Below are 14,624 nucleotides of genomic sequence, written 5' to 3'. Positions count from 1 at the left end.
TCATCAGAAATTGTTCTCAATCTGGTCCACTTTAATACTAACCTCAACTATAACCACTCTGACTGTCACTTCTCAGCTATCTGACTTCAGTCTACGTGAGATCATGTCCACATGAATGTGCTCAATAATACTATGGCATCCAGAATGCCTTTAAATGTTAGCAATCCATTTGCAAGTTAATTTATAGCTGTTTGTTCTCTTGTAATGTATATTTTTGTATTTCTCTTTTTATTTTATGTGCCCAATGAAGTCTTCTATGAAGACGAAACTAGTTGTGCATTCAAATAATAAATAGTTTTTCTATTTTTTTTTATCCCCCAGCTTTTAGTCATTAAATTTCTTCAAAATATATATACATAGTCAGTACTTAAGCTGTAAGTTAGCAATCAAATTTGACAGAGATAGAGGAAAATGGATTGATATAAAATCAGATCTAAGACAAGTGTACTCCATAATTCTAATTTTATTCATCTCTATAGATGAATATATGGAGTTCATCATAAAAGGAAGTGGCATTAAACCTGATATCAAAACTGGAAATATTCAGCTCAGCACTTAAGCAAATGATGTTATACTTGTAAATAAATACAGTTAAACTCTCCAAGAACTATTACTAAATTGAATAACTGCCATAACAAGTTGGGTATAAAAATTGACAATAAAAAGATGAAAATTACAAAAATAGGTACAAACATGAAAACAACAATTACATTTTCAAAAGAACCTACAGAGAAAGGAAAATTATTATTATTAATAAAATTATTAATCAGGAACTGCAGATGAAAAAAAGATTATGGAAGGCATATAAAGAGAAAGGTGAACAGATGCATGAGGAGTATAAGGTTCAGGCTAAGAAGGTGATTAGTATAGTAAGAAGAGAAAAATTAGAATATGGGAGACTAGTACTGCAACCAAGGAGAACCGCCAAGGAATTTTTTTTGCTATATGGCCAACAGGAAGAAAAATAACTGTTGACAGAATATCCTGCTAGATGGAGATTAAGACTTGAATGACAAGGCAAATTATACAGTTGAGATATTTAATAATCACTTTATTAGAATGTTCTATCCTGGTAGAGCAGGATTTATTTCTAGAGTGATAAGAAGGTGTGAAGTATTAGAAGTAAATGAAGATGTATTCTGAATACTGAGTAGGCTAGATATCAGTAAGGCAGGGGGACTAGATGATATTTCACCAGGTGTTTTAAGGGAATGTGCTGTGGAAATTGTGCCATTAACCTGGGGTTTAACCAAAGTCTTACAATGAGGAAAGTTCCTGGAAATGGAAGGAGGGCAAGATACTACCACTTAATAAGGGTAGTGATAGAATGGAGGTACAAACTATAGGCCAGCATCTGTGGTTAAGATTTTGGAGGACGTGGTAAGAACTCATATAGAGAATTGGGCAAATGAGAACAATATTATTTATGCAGACCAAAATGAATTTGTTAAGGGACACTTATTTTAACAATCTAGTTGCCTTTTACAATAAAATAACAAGAACAGTGGATGAGGGTAAGGTATACAGTGTCACTTTTTTTTTTTTTTTTTGCAAAGACATGAAAAATAGGCCACATAAGTTGGTTTTTAACTTGCAGCATACGAGTTTAGATATCAAGTTACTAGACTGAAATGGTAAGTGGTTCTCTGATAGATATCAGACAGTTGTATATAAGGGAGCAGTATCAGAAAACAGGAAGGCTACAAGTGGAGTTCTACAGATTTCAGTACTGCGACCATTACTGCTCAATCTCTCGTCAATGATGATGATGTCACTGGACTACAGAGAGATACAAAGTTGTTTGCAGATGATGTGAAACTTGGGAAGGTTATTAGTAATAGTGCTGATGTTTTGGCTCTTCGAAAAGAAGTCAATAAGTTGGAAAGGTGGGCAAATAATAGGGATGTCAGCTTAATGCAACTAAATGTAAGGTTTTGAAATTATGGAGGAAGCAAGTGAGCAAGATGATTGTAGACAGAAATCTGAAGTTCAGAGGATATATGGAAGGGTTGTGAAGACAATTCAGAGAAGTGCTGCAATATTCAGGAGGATATTGGCAACAGGAGATAAAATGGTTGATTACACTGATAGAGCATTGATCAGACCACATCTGAATTTCCATACGCTCAGATCTGGTCATTAGAATTTAAAAGGGATGAAATAACCTTCAAGAGGGAGCTGGAATGGATAACAAAAATTATATAAGGACAGAATGAAGGCATGCAAATCACAAAGTTTGGTGAAGAAAAGACAAAAGGGGGGGATATCATTTAAGCTATTGAAAAGTTATTACTGGATTGACAATGGGGGAGATTTTTCATATGGTAGAATAAAGGACCATCCCTGGAAAGTCACAAAAGGAAGTAGTGAGTAAGAGGACAAGAATTAAGTTTTCTGAATGAAAAGTAGCAGGAGTATAGAACACATTGCCTGAGGGAGTAGTAAAAGTGCAAACAGTAGATGAGTTTAATGAGTGGTACAATAGATTTCCTTGTCTAACAATGACCACCCATGATGAGTCTTATGACTTCATGGAAGTCAGGAAAATAATAATAAAAAGAGGTATTTGATAGCAGGAAAGAAAATCCCAGAAGAAGAAGATCGATGTGGATTGACGAAGTTAGTAGAGTTCAAGAAGATCAAAATGTAGCATTTGACAGTACTGGAGTCCTGGCAAATAACAGACTAATTTGGAAACTAAAATAACAAACTTAATCATGTAGTGTTATCATAGTATTCTGTACTCCTCTAGTTTGTAAGAATTAACCATTGAACTTCATATAAGAAGTTTTGCAAAAAATAATAATTCAAAAAACTTCCCATTGCATGTAACAAAACTGCAATAAGAATATGAAGCTGCAATAAAAACCCAAAAGAATGAGAAAGTACCAGGTCTGGATGGTATACATTAAGAGGCTATGAAACATGAAGAAAGGATCTTCGGAAACAATTTTTAAATATCTACAATAAAGCTTTATCTATAATGTTCCATCCCAATGGAGGGAGGAAGATCTAATAATACTAATATCTAAGAAAGGCAATTGAAACAATCTAGAAAATTACAGAGAATTCATGCTACATTCTACAAATCCATAATTAGCTTCTAAATTGAATCATATATAACACCTCTTCTGCTCAAAAATCAAGCATGGTTCTTGAAAAGCAGGAGTATTCTAGTAGCTATCTACTGAATACACATTCAGTAGATAGCTACTAGAAGAAGCAAAAGATAAAAAAACCATCATTTAATCTTAAACTTCATAGAGGTTCAAAATTCTCAGTTATCATGATAACTGAGAGTTTTGAACATCTATGGCATACTCTTGCAAATAATTAAAGCAATAACACAGCTATACCACCATTTATCTCTCTAGTTACTAGAGAGATAAATGAGAGTTTCTCATTTCCAATGGAGTTCTTCAGGGAGACTCTCTGGCACCATATCTGTTTATTATCACATTCTATCAAGATATGGATTGTTCATGAAATCACAAACCATATCTTGATTATCTTGAAAACCATAAGTACAAAATTTTGCTACAGCAAATGTTAAGCAAAAATGATAAATACAAGAAGAGACTGATATGCCTGGTATGGTAGCTAAGATAAAAGCCTTTTGCTTGTCCCAATTTAATGGAGGATGTGAAACAGAAAAGGATGCCAGACATTGTCAAATGTTAAGTAAGACCTACCAAGAGTATCTACTGAATATTTTTCATATTAACTAGACAGAATAGATCAGGTAGCAGAAACAGATTATATTCTACTGCTTGGTCTGGAACTTCATATACTTGTGTGCTTTTGATTATGTATCTGATTCCTACTTTGAGCAATTGTCGATAATGCAAAATGTTTTATAGTCAGCTTGAGATAGAGAAATAGACCTCCCAGTTGTTAATTAAGATGTGATTTGTATTAAGTTCTGGAATGAGGATGGTATGGCTGGTAACAAATTCACTTGGTATATGACCTGCAAAGAGAAAAAGGAATTATAGAAGATAACTAGAATGGGAAGAATAAAATCACAATAAAGAATAGGAAGAATAAAATTGAACTTGCAGAAGAATTTGAAAACTACCACATGGACATAATTGGCATTAGTGAAACAAAGAAGAGAAAAACAGATTAGATCTTACTAAATAATAAGTATACAATGTTATTATCTGGCAATAACGATCAAGGAAGGAGTAACAATAGCATTCAACACTAAACATGAAGATAAACTTCTTGATTGGAAAGCATTTTCAAATAGAGTTTTTTTGAACAAACTTTAAAATGGAGAAATGACAATGAAACTTATTTGTGCCTATGGTCCCACAGAAGGTTCTAAACAAGAAGTGGAGGAAATTTTAGAGCAGGCAGCTGACAAAGAAAATGGAAAAAGTGATCCTTGTTGGAGAGCTGAACAGCAGAGTAGGAAATGAATACTACCAGGCATGTAGGAAGATTTTAGGAAAATTTGGAGAGAAGGGCAAAGCTAATAATAATGGTAAGTATTTACTGGCCTTCTGCTCAGGACATGGACTAGTCATTACTAACACCATGTTTCAACATAAAGATATGCACAACACAAGTTCACATGTAGAGAAGACACAAAAAATAAAAGCTTTATCGACTGTATCATTGTTGATAGTGATATCATCATCATGCTGGTTAAGGATACAAGAGTGTACAGAGGATTTGAAATTGGAAGTGACCATTACTTAGTATACTAAACAGGATAAAAATGGATATTACATATGTAAGAAAGTTTTTAAAATAATTAAAAATATTAATAACAATATTATACAAATATTATTGAAGAAAAAATGAAACAAATTGAAAACAAAGACCAAATCTTGGAGTGTCAGTGGCAAACTCTGAAGAAGACACTGACTGATTCAGCTAAGGAAGTATGTGGTAAAGTGGTCTGCAAGAAAAGAAAATAAGAAACACCATGGTGGACAAAAGAAGTTAAAGAAGCAGTCCTGAAAAAGAAGAAAGCATACCAAAAGTTCCTAGTAAATAAGTTGGCAGATGTCCTAAAAGAATACAGAGAAGAATGTAAGAGAACTAAAGTATGTGTAAAAGTAGCTAAACGAAAGTCATGGGAAGACTTTGGTAAAAGTACGGAAAATAAATATCAGAAGGTGGCAAAATGTTCTGGAGACTTAGAAATGGAGGAAAGAGTACTGTAAAAGGAATCAATGATGACATGAAAATTGAAGATAAGGATATCCTTGATGTATAGAGTAATTATTTTGAAATACTGTTAAACAAACCAAGCAATGACAGAACCATAGTAGAAAATTTTCAAGAAGAATGCATCAATACTTGAGGTAGAAAAAGCCACCAAAAACCAGAAATGTGAAAAGGCAACTGGAGTAGATGATATCTGACCAAAAATGCTTTAAGTCTGGCAGTATAAAAGTTTTGCACTACATAATTCCAAGTGCCTGATCAGAAGCTCAAATTCCAGATGATTGGAGTAGAGAAGTCATATTACCCATATATAAAAAAATAAGGGAATAAAGCTGAATGTGAGAATTACAATGTAATTTCTCTCTAAGTGTTCCAGGTAAGATTTATGCTAGCATACTTGAAAAGAGGTTGAGAATGATTGTGGAAGAGAAACTTGGAGAAGAACAAGCTGGGTTCAGGCCAAATAGAGGTTGTCAAGATCAGATTTTCACTTTATGACAAACAGATGAGAAATCGTGGGAATATGAACAAGGACCTGTACTTTAGTTTTGTAGATCTAGAAAAGGATATGACAAGGATCCCAGAAAAAAGTTTTCAAAAGACTACAATTATATGAGGTGAATGGAACATTATAAGGAGCAATACACAGTCTATATTAAAAAAAATTGTCAGTCAGTAGTTAGAATTGACAGAAATACAGGAAGATGGTTTGATGTAAAATCAGGGAAAAGACAAGGATACATATTATCTCCACTCTTATTCAACATCTATATGGATCACATGATGAAAGAAAGTAGCATTAGGCCTGATATTAGAATTGGAGATGTTAAACTCAGCTCTTTGTTTATGCCGGTGATGTTATACTCCTAAACACATCTAGTGCAAGTCCCCAAGATTCTCTAACTAAATTGGATAATATCTGCAAACAAATTTGGCATGTAAATCAGTAATAAAAAGACCAAAACTAGGCAGAAACATTGAACACATCAACTGCATTCTGAATAGAGAGCCTATAGCAAGTAAAATATTTCAGCTATTTAGGCACATTTTTAGGGGAAGATGTCATCTTAAATCTGAAAATGGACAAGAAAATAAGCAAAGCTAGTATGTTGGGTAGACAGGTGAATAAATTTATATGGAATAAGAGAGAAATTAGCCAAAACACCAAACTAACAGTATACAAGACAGTTTTCATAGTTAACCAATTTTAAGTTATGGATCTGAGTGTTGGGGTAAAAAAGAAAGCACTCGATGACAGACTAGAGACCACAGATATGAGGTTTCTGAGAAAAATTAGGGATTAAACAGATGGCATCAATTTCAGAATCATATTGAAAATAAAGATATTAGAAAGGAATTTGACATTATTAGCATTCAAGAATGTGTCAGCAGAGCTAATCTAAGACAGTATGGCCACTTAAATAGAATGGATGAAGAAAGGTTAGTAAAACAGGTGTTTGATGCCAAGATGGCAGGAAACAGACTCAGAAGATGATCAAGGTTTAGGGTAACTGATTCAGTCAGAAGTGTCTTAGAAGCGAAATGAAAGATATGACAATATTGGAGTACTCACAAATAATAAACTCATTTTGGAAGAAAAGTATACTGTTGATAGGAAATTAATAATAATGTAAATTTAATCATGTGGTGCTATCATAGTAACCTGAACACCCCCTTTGGAGTATATCAGGAAATTGATGACGATGATAAAATCATGGACCTCATGATTAAAGTTCTAGATCATCTGCCATTCTTTATAGGCTGTTGTAATGGATCTATTGAGTCTGTCTTGGATATAAACAGGAAAGGTACTAATCTTCATAGATTCCCCACAATGCCACAGTCTTCAAACAGATGTTCATAGTGTTTCTGAAAGGAGTCAAGAATGTCATGCAGTGGACATGTCTCTACCATTCACAATTTGCAAAATTTGGTGAACTGTCTATTGAAAAAAGCAGCTGAAGGAATTTCTACTTGTTTCTGCCTTTCCAGTTCTATCTATGCTGATATTTCTGATGATGTCACTGCATTCTATATCACTGTGTTGTTTGTTTGTTGTGAACCAACTTCTTTGTACAGGTCTTTTAACTTTTTCTTTTGAGGAAAGCATGTTCCCTTCCACCATACAATCATACAATCTTCCCTTCCACCATACAAAATACTAAATGCTCCCCAGAAATACCCCACATTGTCCACCAAGAAGACCACAACAAAACTGTCACCATCCCATATATTAAAGGCACATCTGAAAAGATATCAAGAGTGATTAATAAACGCCAAATATGCACCGTATTCAAACCATATGTCAAACTGACAACTCTCATCTGTTCACCCAAGGACAGAATCTCTTCTTTATCACATCCAGGAGTCTATGAAGTGCCCTGTTCCTGTGATTGAGCTTACTAATGACAGACAGGAAGAACTGTGGACATCTGCCTTAGTGAACATAAAAATTACTATCACTATGGCAAGTCGGGTCTAGCAGACCATGCTTTGGATACCCTCCTGCAGACAGGATCAATTGGAAAAAAAACAAACAAAAGTGCTGTATAGAAGCTTTTATAAGTCAGAGAGATTGTTCTTGGAATCAACAGAAGCCTTGAAACATACTCCAAACCTCAACAAGTATTGCTGTATAAATCTGCCAAAGATTTGGGAGACAGTCATCTTAAGACCTAATTAATACCTGCTTTCTCTCTCGCTCTCTTTTTCCCCATCCCAACGTAGATGCTGCCTAATTAGGACTTTAGTCTTTGTGTTGTACGTTACAATTGTTCAAACTAGTCCCATTGTTTGTTATACTGGATTTTTGCTGTCTCACATACTGTGACAAACTGTTTTTGTGCCTCGAAGATGCTGGATAGAATACTAGCAAAATATCAGCAATAAGTTAATAAACAGTTATTTTCTTATCAGTCTGTGTTCTCATCTATTACTGTTAAAATGAATCAACACATACTTGATTTTCTGTTTCCTCTTCTCTAATTTCTCCTTTTAGAAAGGTTTCATTTGTTTACATTTGTCCTTCATCTGTTCAGATGTGATGCTAAATTCAATACTATTAATTTTTAATACTTTCACTTTCATTTCTGCTGCTGCAAAATTCTTTTGCTTTGCCTTCATCCTGCACAGCCAATTTCTTTTCATACTCTGCTTTCTATAGAATACTGGCAATTATTATCCTTATCCTCATATTTCTTCCAATCATATTCTTCTTAATAAGATTGTGCATGCATTTAATTTCCTCCCTATTTGTTCTTTGAACTCTTGGGACATATTTAGAATTAGAATTAAAACTAGAATTAGGCCATCTGAATTATGTGGCACAGCCACTATAAAATTTTTATGCCTCCACAACTGAGCATTTCTGATCAGATATCATCTACTCAAACTGCCTTTACACGTTTACAGTTGTTGATGATTTTACTACTTCAAGTACATACGTACCATTGATGTATTCTTCTTGAATACTGTGTACCACTGTTCTGTCACTACTTGTTTCATTTAGCATCTTTCAAAGTAATTACTCCATATATTGAGAATATCTTTATCTTCAGTTTGTCTCTAATTCCTTTTATATTATTCTTTTCTCCATTCCTAAGATTTTCAAAAGCCATCAGAACATTTGGCCTCCTTCGTTTGAGCAATTCCATGGACTCAAGGAATTCATCACTGTGGGAGGGACCTCAGCAGCACACTGCACCACACCATTACTGCTGATTAATAGTGCAGTGTAATTCATTTCACTCCACTACATAATTCACCATCCAATGTGCATTAATAACATTTTTGTTCTGTTAACCTTTGAGCAGCAAATTAAAAATACACATCTCACCTTGAATGAATATAAATATATGAAAAAAAAAAAAATTAGAATTGAGAAGGTTGCTAAAAGACTGCAGTGCCTCTCTGAAAAATTCAAAAGCCACCATAAATTTACAGCTTTACTATAGATACTGCTTTTGGGAGAGAAGCATTAGTATACCATGGATGTTTAAGGATTTTCTTTTCTATTAATTTTATAATTTTTTTTGTATTTTTATTGTTACATAATATGAAAACCCTGCTTTAGCAACCAAACATGCCAGGTGACAAAATTCATCTCCAACCTGCATCTTGTCTGTTAGACAGTGGATATGCTAACCACTTGGCTGACCAGTCCAACAATTTGTGTGCATGTGGAAAGAAACACTCAAGTTGCTGATAGAAAAAACTCTGATACTGTGAGATTGAACTAACAATTGAACTAAGATATTTATCGACTGAAGAGCACCTTCATTGTGTAGAAATCACGGAGACAAACTTCTGCATTAGAGCAATTATTTTACTAAAAACTAGGATAAAACAACACTCAATGTTACAACCTTCATATCAAGGTCATCAGGAATACTCACATATACACTTGCTGTTTTAAGGATACTTGTGACATAAGACTGAATGATATATGCACGTAAACACAAGAAAGATATTTAATTAACCAAATATTTCGGTCTGGAAATAGCAGACCATCCTCAGTGGTATTACAAGAACAGTTTTAAAAAAATACAAGCTAGAATACTAACAATAGATCGTTAAAAATAGAACATGCTGCGTGATGTTATATCACTAAGTATTAAGTATAAAATGGAATATTTTGAAGTAGAGACATGATTGAAAAAAAAAAAAATTAATGAGTAATCTTGATTAGACTTTCCCAGATTTTTGATATAGATATACAGTCATTACGATTCAGGCTGGGACGATGGAGCAAGGCCTCAACGCTTTCCTTGAACAAACGTTCAAACCTATAACGGGATCTATGTAAGAGGCAAGTCCTGGACCAAAAGATCCCAACCTGAATCACAATGACTGTATATCTATATCAAAAAGCTGGGAAAGTCTAATCAAGATTGTTCATTAATTTTTTTTTTTTTCCAATCATGTCTCTACTTCAAAATATTCCATTTTATACTTAATACTTAGTGATATAACATCACGCGCCGTGTTCTATTTTTAACGATCTATTGTTAGTATTCTAGCTTGTATTTTTTTCTTAAATTGTTCTTGTAATACCACTGAGGATGGTCTGCTATTTCCAGACCGAAATATTTGGTTAATTAAATATCTTTCTTGTGTTTACGTGCATATATCATTCACACATATACACTGTGATACAAGCTATGTTAAAATATACTTTAGTGAGCTACAGCACAACTGCTCTGTTCCCCACTGACTCTAGACTGACCTCAGGTAAGGGAAAGAAAAAGAGAAAGAAAAAAATTTAAATATATAAAGTAATAAATAAACATAAAATAAATTAAGAATAAAAATAAAATTTACAAAAAAGCATACAATAATAAAATAAAACCACTAAATTAATAACAATAATGATAATAAAAATAAGTGGAACTATATCAATTGCTCCTGGTTAAATTCCCTGTTATTTTTAAGGTTCTGTTTATTGCCTATTGACCAGGGTTTTTGTGTTTGGAGTTCTGCTGTCCTGTTCATCAGTTCTATTGCTAGATATTACATGACATAATATAAACAACAACAGATACTTTTCCAATATTATTCCAACAACAAATATTACATAAGTTGCAGATGTGCTATCCCGACTTATGGAATTGTCAATCCGTCATTCTTGATGAGATCGGGATAATGGATTAACATCGCACAAGCTTCTTTGAATTTTGTTTCATACTACACTTTGGTATGTGCATGAACTGGGTACCTTTCCAATCAATTCTGCAGCACATTAGAAGCATATGATTGGATAGACTTGATTTTCCATATGAAGAAATTTAATGTGTCATTTGTGTTGATCTTTTCTTATTGGGATTGTATGATAAATCATAGATGCATTGGATTTTGTGTACCCCTGAGTGGACAAGGTGGGAAAAGGAATCTTTAGAGAAGCTGAGCAGGCGTTCTAATTTTGTGGGTAGTTTGAATGTCACCTTAATACTTATTTTTATAGTGTTCTGAAGGGCACCTTGTCCTGTTGTTCTTTCAACTGTGTTATGGAAATGCTTATTCTTTCCAGTGTCTTCCCATGACTTTTATTTAGCTACTTTCACTGCCTTTTAAAACTTCTGATTTTTTCCACTGGGTCTCCTGAATTAGGTTCCTGTTTTCAAACGTTTGCTTTTTTCTTCAATAATATTTGCATAGCAGAAATGACAATTCACGTCTGAAAAGTGCTCAACTCTGATATTTTGTAAAACTTTTGGACATATTTTCCATTTCAATATGTTATTAATTTGCATACTGCTTAAAACTAAATGATGATCACCTTGTTTCAAATCCAATATAAACTCGTTTCCTGAACCAGTGTAAGAATTTCACTAACAATGCCACAATCAATAGTGATTATCCACTGGTTCAGGATATAGCAAATGAAATATAAAAATAGCAAATGAAAGATAAAAAAAAGAATCAAAGTTCACCAGCTTTCAAATACAAACTGCAGACTTAAATATTACTGCATGCAGTTTTTCTATATATACCCCCCCAAGGCAAATATCAAAACTCTCATGTTCATACTAAAGTAGAGCTGAAGTTGAGACCATGTTGCTCTTTTCAGGTATCCAAGTCTAATAATGAGAAAGAATTAGGAGTTGTAAACGATGGTTTAAAACAGGAATATTATTCCTTGAAAGCTATAATCAATGTTACTTAAAATCCAGTATTTTTTTTTTCTCTTATTTCCACACAGAAATAATTTTTCACTTAATCTTACTTTTGTTAATACCTAAATTCTCAGGATGATTAAATTTTTCTTCCCTGTTGGAATGTTTTATCAATCCCACATGTATAGTAAGAGGAATATTATTATTTTCTAATTTTTACTTCAACATGCCATATCTATAGAAGCCCTAGAATTCAAACTTTTTCACACTGGCTTCATTTTTTCTCTCTTTGAAGAGATATCTACTGTGTAAGCATCTTAAATTAGATTCCAAAGGACTGGGTTGGCTATCTGACATATTTCAAAATCTTAAAAATCTTTAGTTCAGAGAAAGAAGCCAGGGTGATATCTCCTTTCCCCTCTCCACCACTAATTTCTTCCACTTCTCACCATGCAGATGTTCAGTTTCAGTTCTAAGCATTTCTCTATATATTTCCAAGGATTGCCAGCCTGGTTAAACAAAGTGGAGAGTATAGCATATCTACTCTTCCAACTAAAAAGATGCAAGTTTAAATCCCACTAAGGATATGGATGTCTTTAAATATCCTTAGGTGAGAGATGAATTCCAATGGCTGGTGTGAGATCACCATCCTACTTATTGCAAGCAAAAACTAGCTTGAAAAAAAATAAAATAAAATAAAAAGAAACAATTTTAGAGCAGGGTTTCCAGAGTATTTAACTCTTAGCCCAACTTAATACTTTACTATTATAGGTCTACAACCTTCTGAAAATGGGATTCATATGAAAAAAAATTACAAAATAAAGTTATTCTTTTTTTTATTTTTTACAGTGAATTTTACTCACAAAAAGTTGTAAATCTATCATGCATTTAGTACCATGTGTAGGCTAAGGATCCGATAATTTAGTTCCCATGCTACCACTTAAAACTTTTACAAACATTCTTTGCCAAAGTGAGATATATACTTTTCTGATGGCTGGAAAGCAGAGATGCTACCACTCAGCAAACTAGACTAACATATAACCACATTTAACTTGGCATGCATTTTTGGAAATTATGGAGACAATTACCGTGTTTGAATAAAAACTTTAGTTTAATATTACTAAAATTTTACAATTCGACGTTTCGACCTTTATGCCAAGGTCATCTTCTGGAGCATACAAATATACACAAGAAACAAGCTATACTACAATCATACTGGTTCGTTAAAGACACTGACTAACCGCTACCACAATTGTTGGCCTGACCTCTGGTGAAAAAAAAAAAAAATTATACATCAACACTAGAGTCCTATTATTTGTGTTGTCTACTATATACATGTATTAACATCATTCCAGCCAGTTGGGGTGGAATGGTTTCTAATAATAGCAGATTGGCTAGTCCTGACTTATGTTAAATCTTTCATATTAGTCATGTTTTCATAATTCATGTTGAATCATTCAAACACGGTAGTTGTCTCCATAATTTCCAAAAATGCATTCGGATCACCGTGCAAGCCTAAAAGAAAGGATTTAACTTGGTATGTTTAATGTCAATAAATACGAGGATACAAAGTGTCCACTGAAAGTGAAATAATACCTGGATACTGTTGAAGAGCAAATTGCTTGATACATTTCATCCACATGACAATTTGTGTGGTTAAATAATTAAGTCTCATTCCCATTCGATACTTTATTGTTTAGTCTCCAACAAGAATCATCTTTTCTTCTTAATATCAGCAGCCCACTCCAATGACTTGAAAAGTTCTTCTGCTTCTCTCATGGAACTCTCTGTGAGAAATAGTTCTCATTGTCCAATTTCACATTTAGAAATATGCCCATATTATTATACTCAAAATACTTCCCATGATTAATGTTAAATACTCCCCCCCCCTTTCCTATTCTTTATCACCTGATGGGAAAGGAAGGAAAAGCTATAGTATTCAACATGAAGATAAATTTCTTGAATAAATCACCTTATATTTATTTGTATTTCTGTTCTTTTAGTTCTCTTTGTCTTAGTAATAACAATTATTACAGAATTTGAATCACATATTACAAAATTATTATACCAATTATTAAAGAATTACAGAAATACCATGTGCAAAAGTACAGATGGTATTTCTGCCATTCTATTGTTGGTCCCATGTTTTTTCCACTATGTTCTATAACATTGTTCATGCCTGTTTTAAATTATATTGAGGCTGTTTTTCCTGCAACTGTTATCACACTGCTCTCCTGGTTCATCACAAAAATAGAAAAGGACCTTGTTTAATCAGCATTATTCCGGCCAGCATGATACGTGATTATGCTTATCACAATGTATGTCATTTCAGCCAAGAGAACACAAATTGGTTAGCTGAGTTCAAAACTGTCAGCTCATCTTCATTTGTTCAGTAACTTGATGGGTACAGCACACAAAGTGAGGATCAAATGGTGGGTCAGAAGCCCTGTTCATTCCTCCTTACAGGATAGCTTGGCTTATCTATCTTTGACTTGTCTCCTTAATAAGATTCCTCTTTTTTAAACAAACTAAATGCTAAATATGGTTGAACTGGTAATCAATACAGAAAATTAACATACTTTAAAATTAATATTTTTAAAGTATGTTAATTACAATTCAAACTATATGAATTTGAGGCAATTTTTAAAGTTTCTTCTTTCTTTCCAGTGACCCAAAGGACCACACTGGGGCCACACTGCACAAGTTGTGAAAATGTCACATCGGATAATGGCAATGATGCAAAGGACCTTGACATGCAGAAATAGAGAGGTTATGATGCCAATGTATAAGGCCTTGATCAGGCCTCATATGGATTATTGTACACAGATTTGG

At 33.5% G+C, this 14,624-nt stretch overlaps 1 protein-coding gene across 2 annotated transcripts in view; it reads right to left on the bottom strand.

The window, feature by feature from the left end:
* The window catches only part of LOC150099340 (serine/threonine-protein phosphatase 2B catalytic subunit 2-like), a 273,967-nt gene that overhangs the window by 213,925 nt on the left and 45,418 nt on the right, over positions 1-14,624 (bottom strand). The window lies entirely within an intron of this gene.

This window comes from Typopeltis vanoorti, chromosome 14 (assembly GCF_054136105.1).
Source record: "Typopeltis vanoorti isolate ZY-2024b chromosome 14, IOZ_Tvanoo_1.0, whole genome shotgun sequence".
Lineage (NCBI taxonomy): Eukaryota > Metazoa > Arthropoda > Arachnida > Uropygi > Thelyphonidae > Typopeltis > Typopeltis vanoorti.
This window is presented reverse-complemented; position numbering and strand designations above follow the sequence as displayed.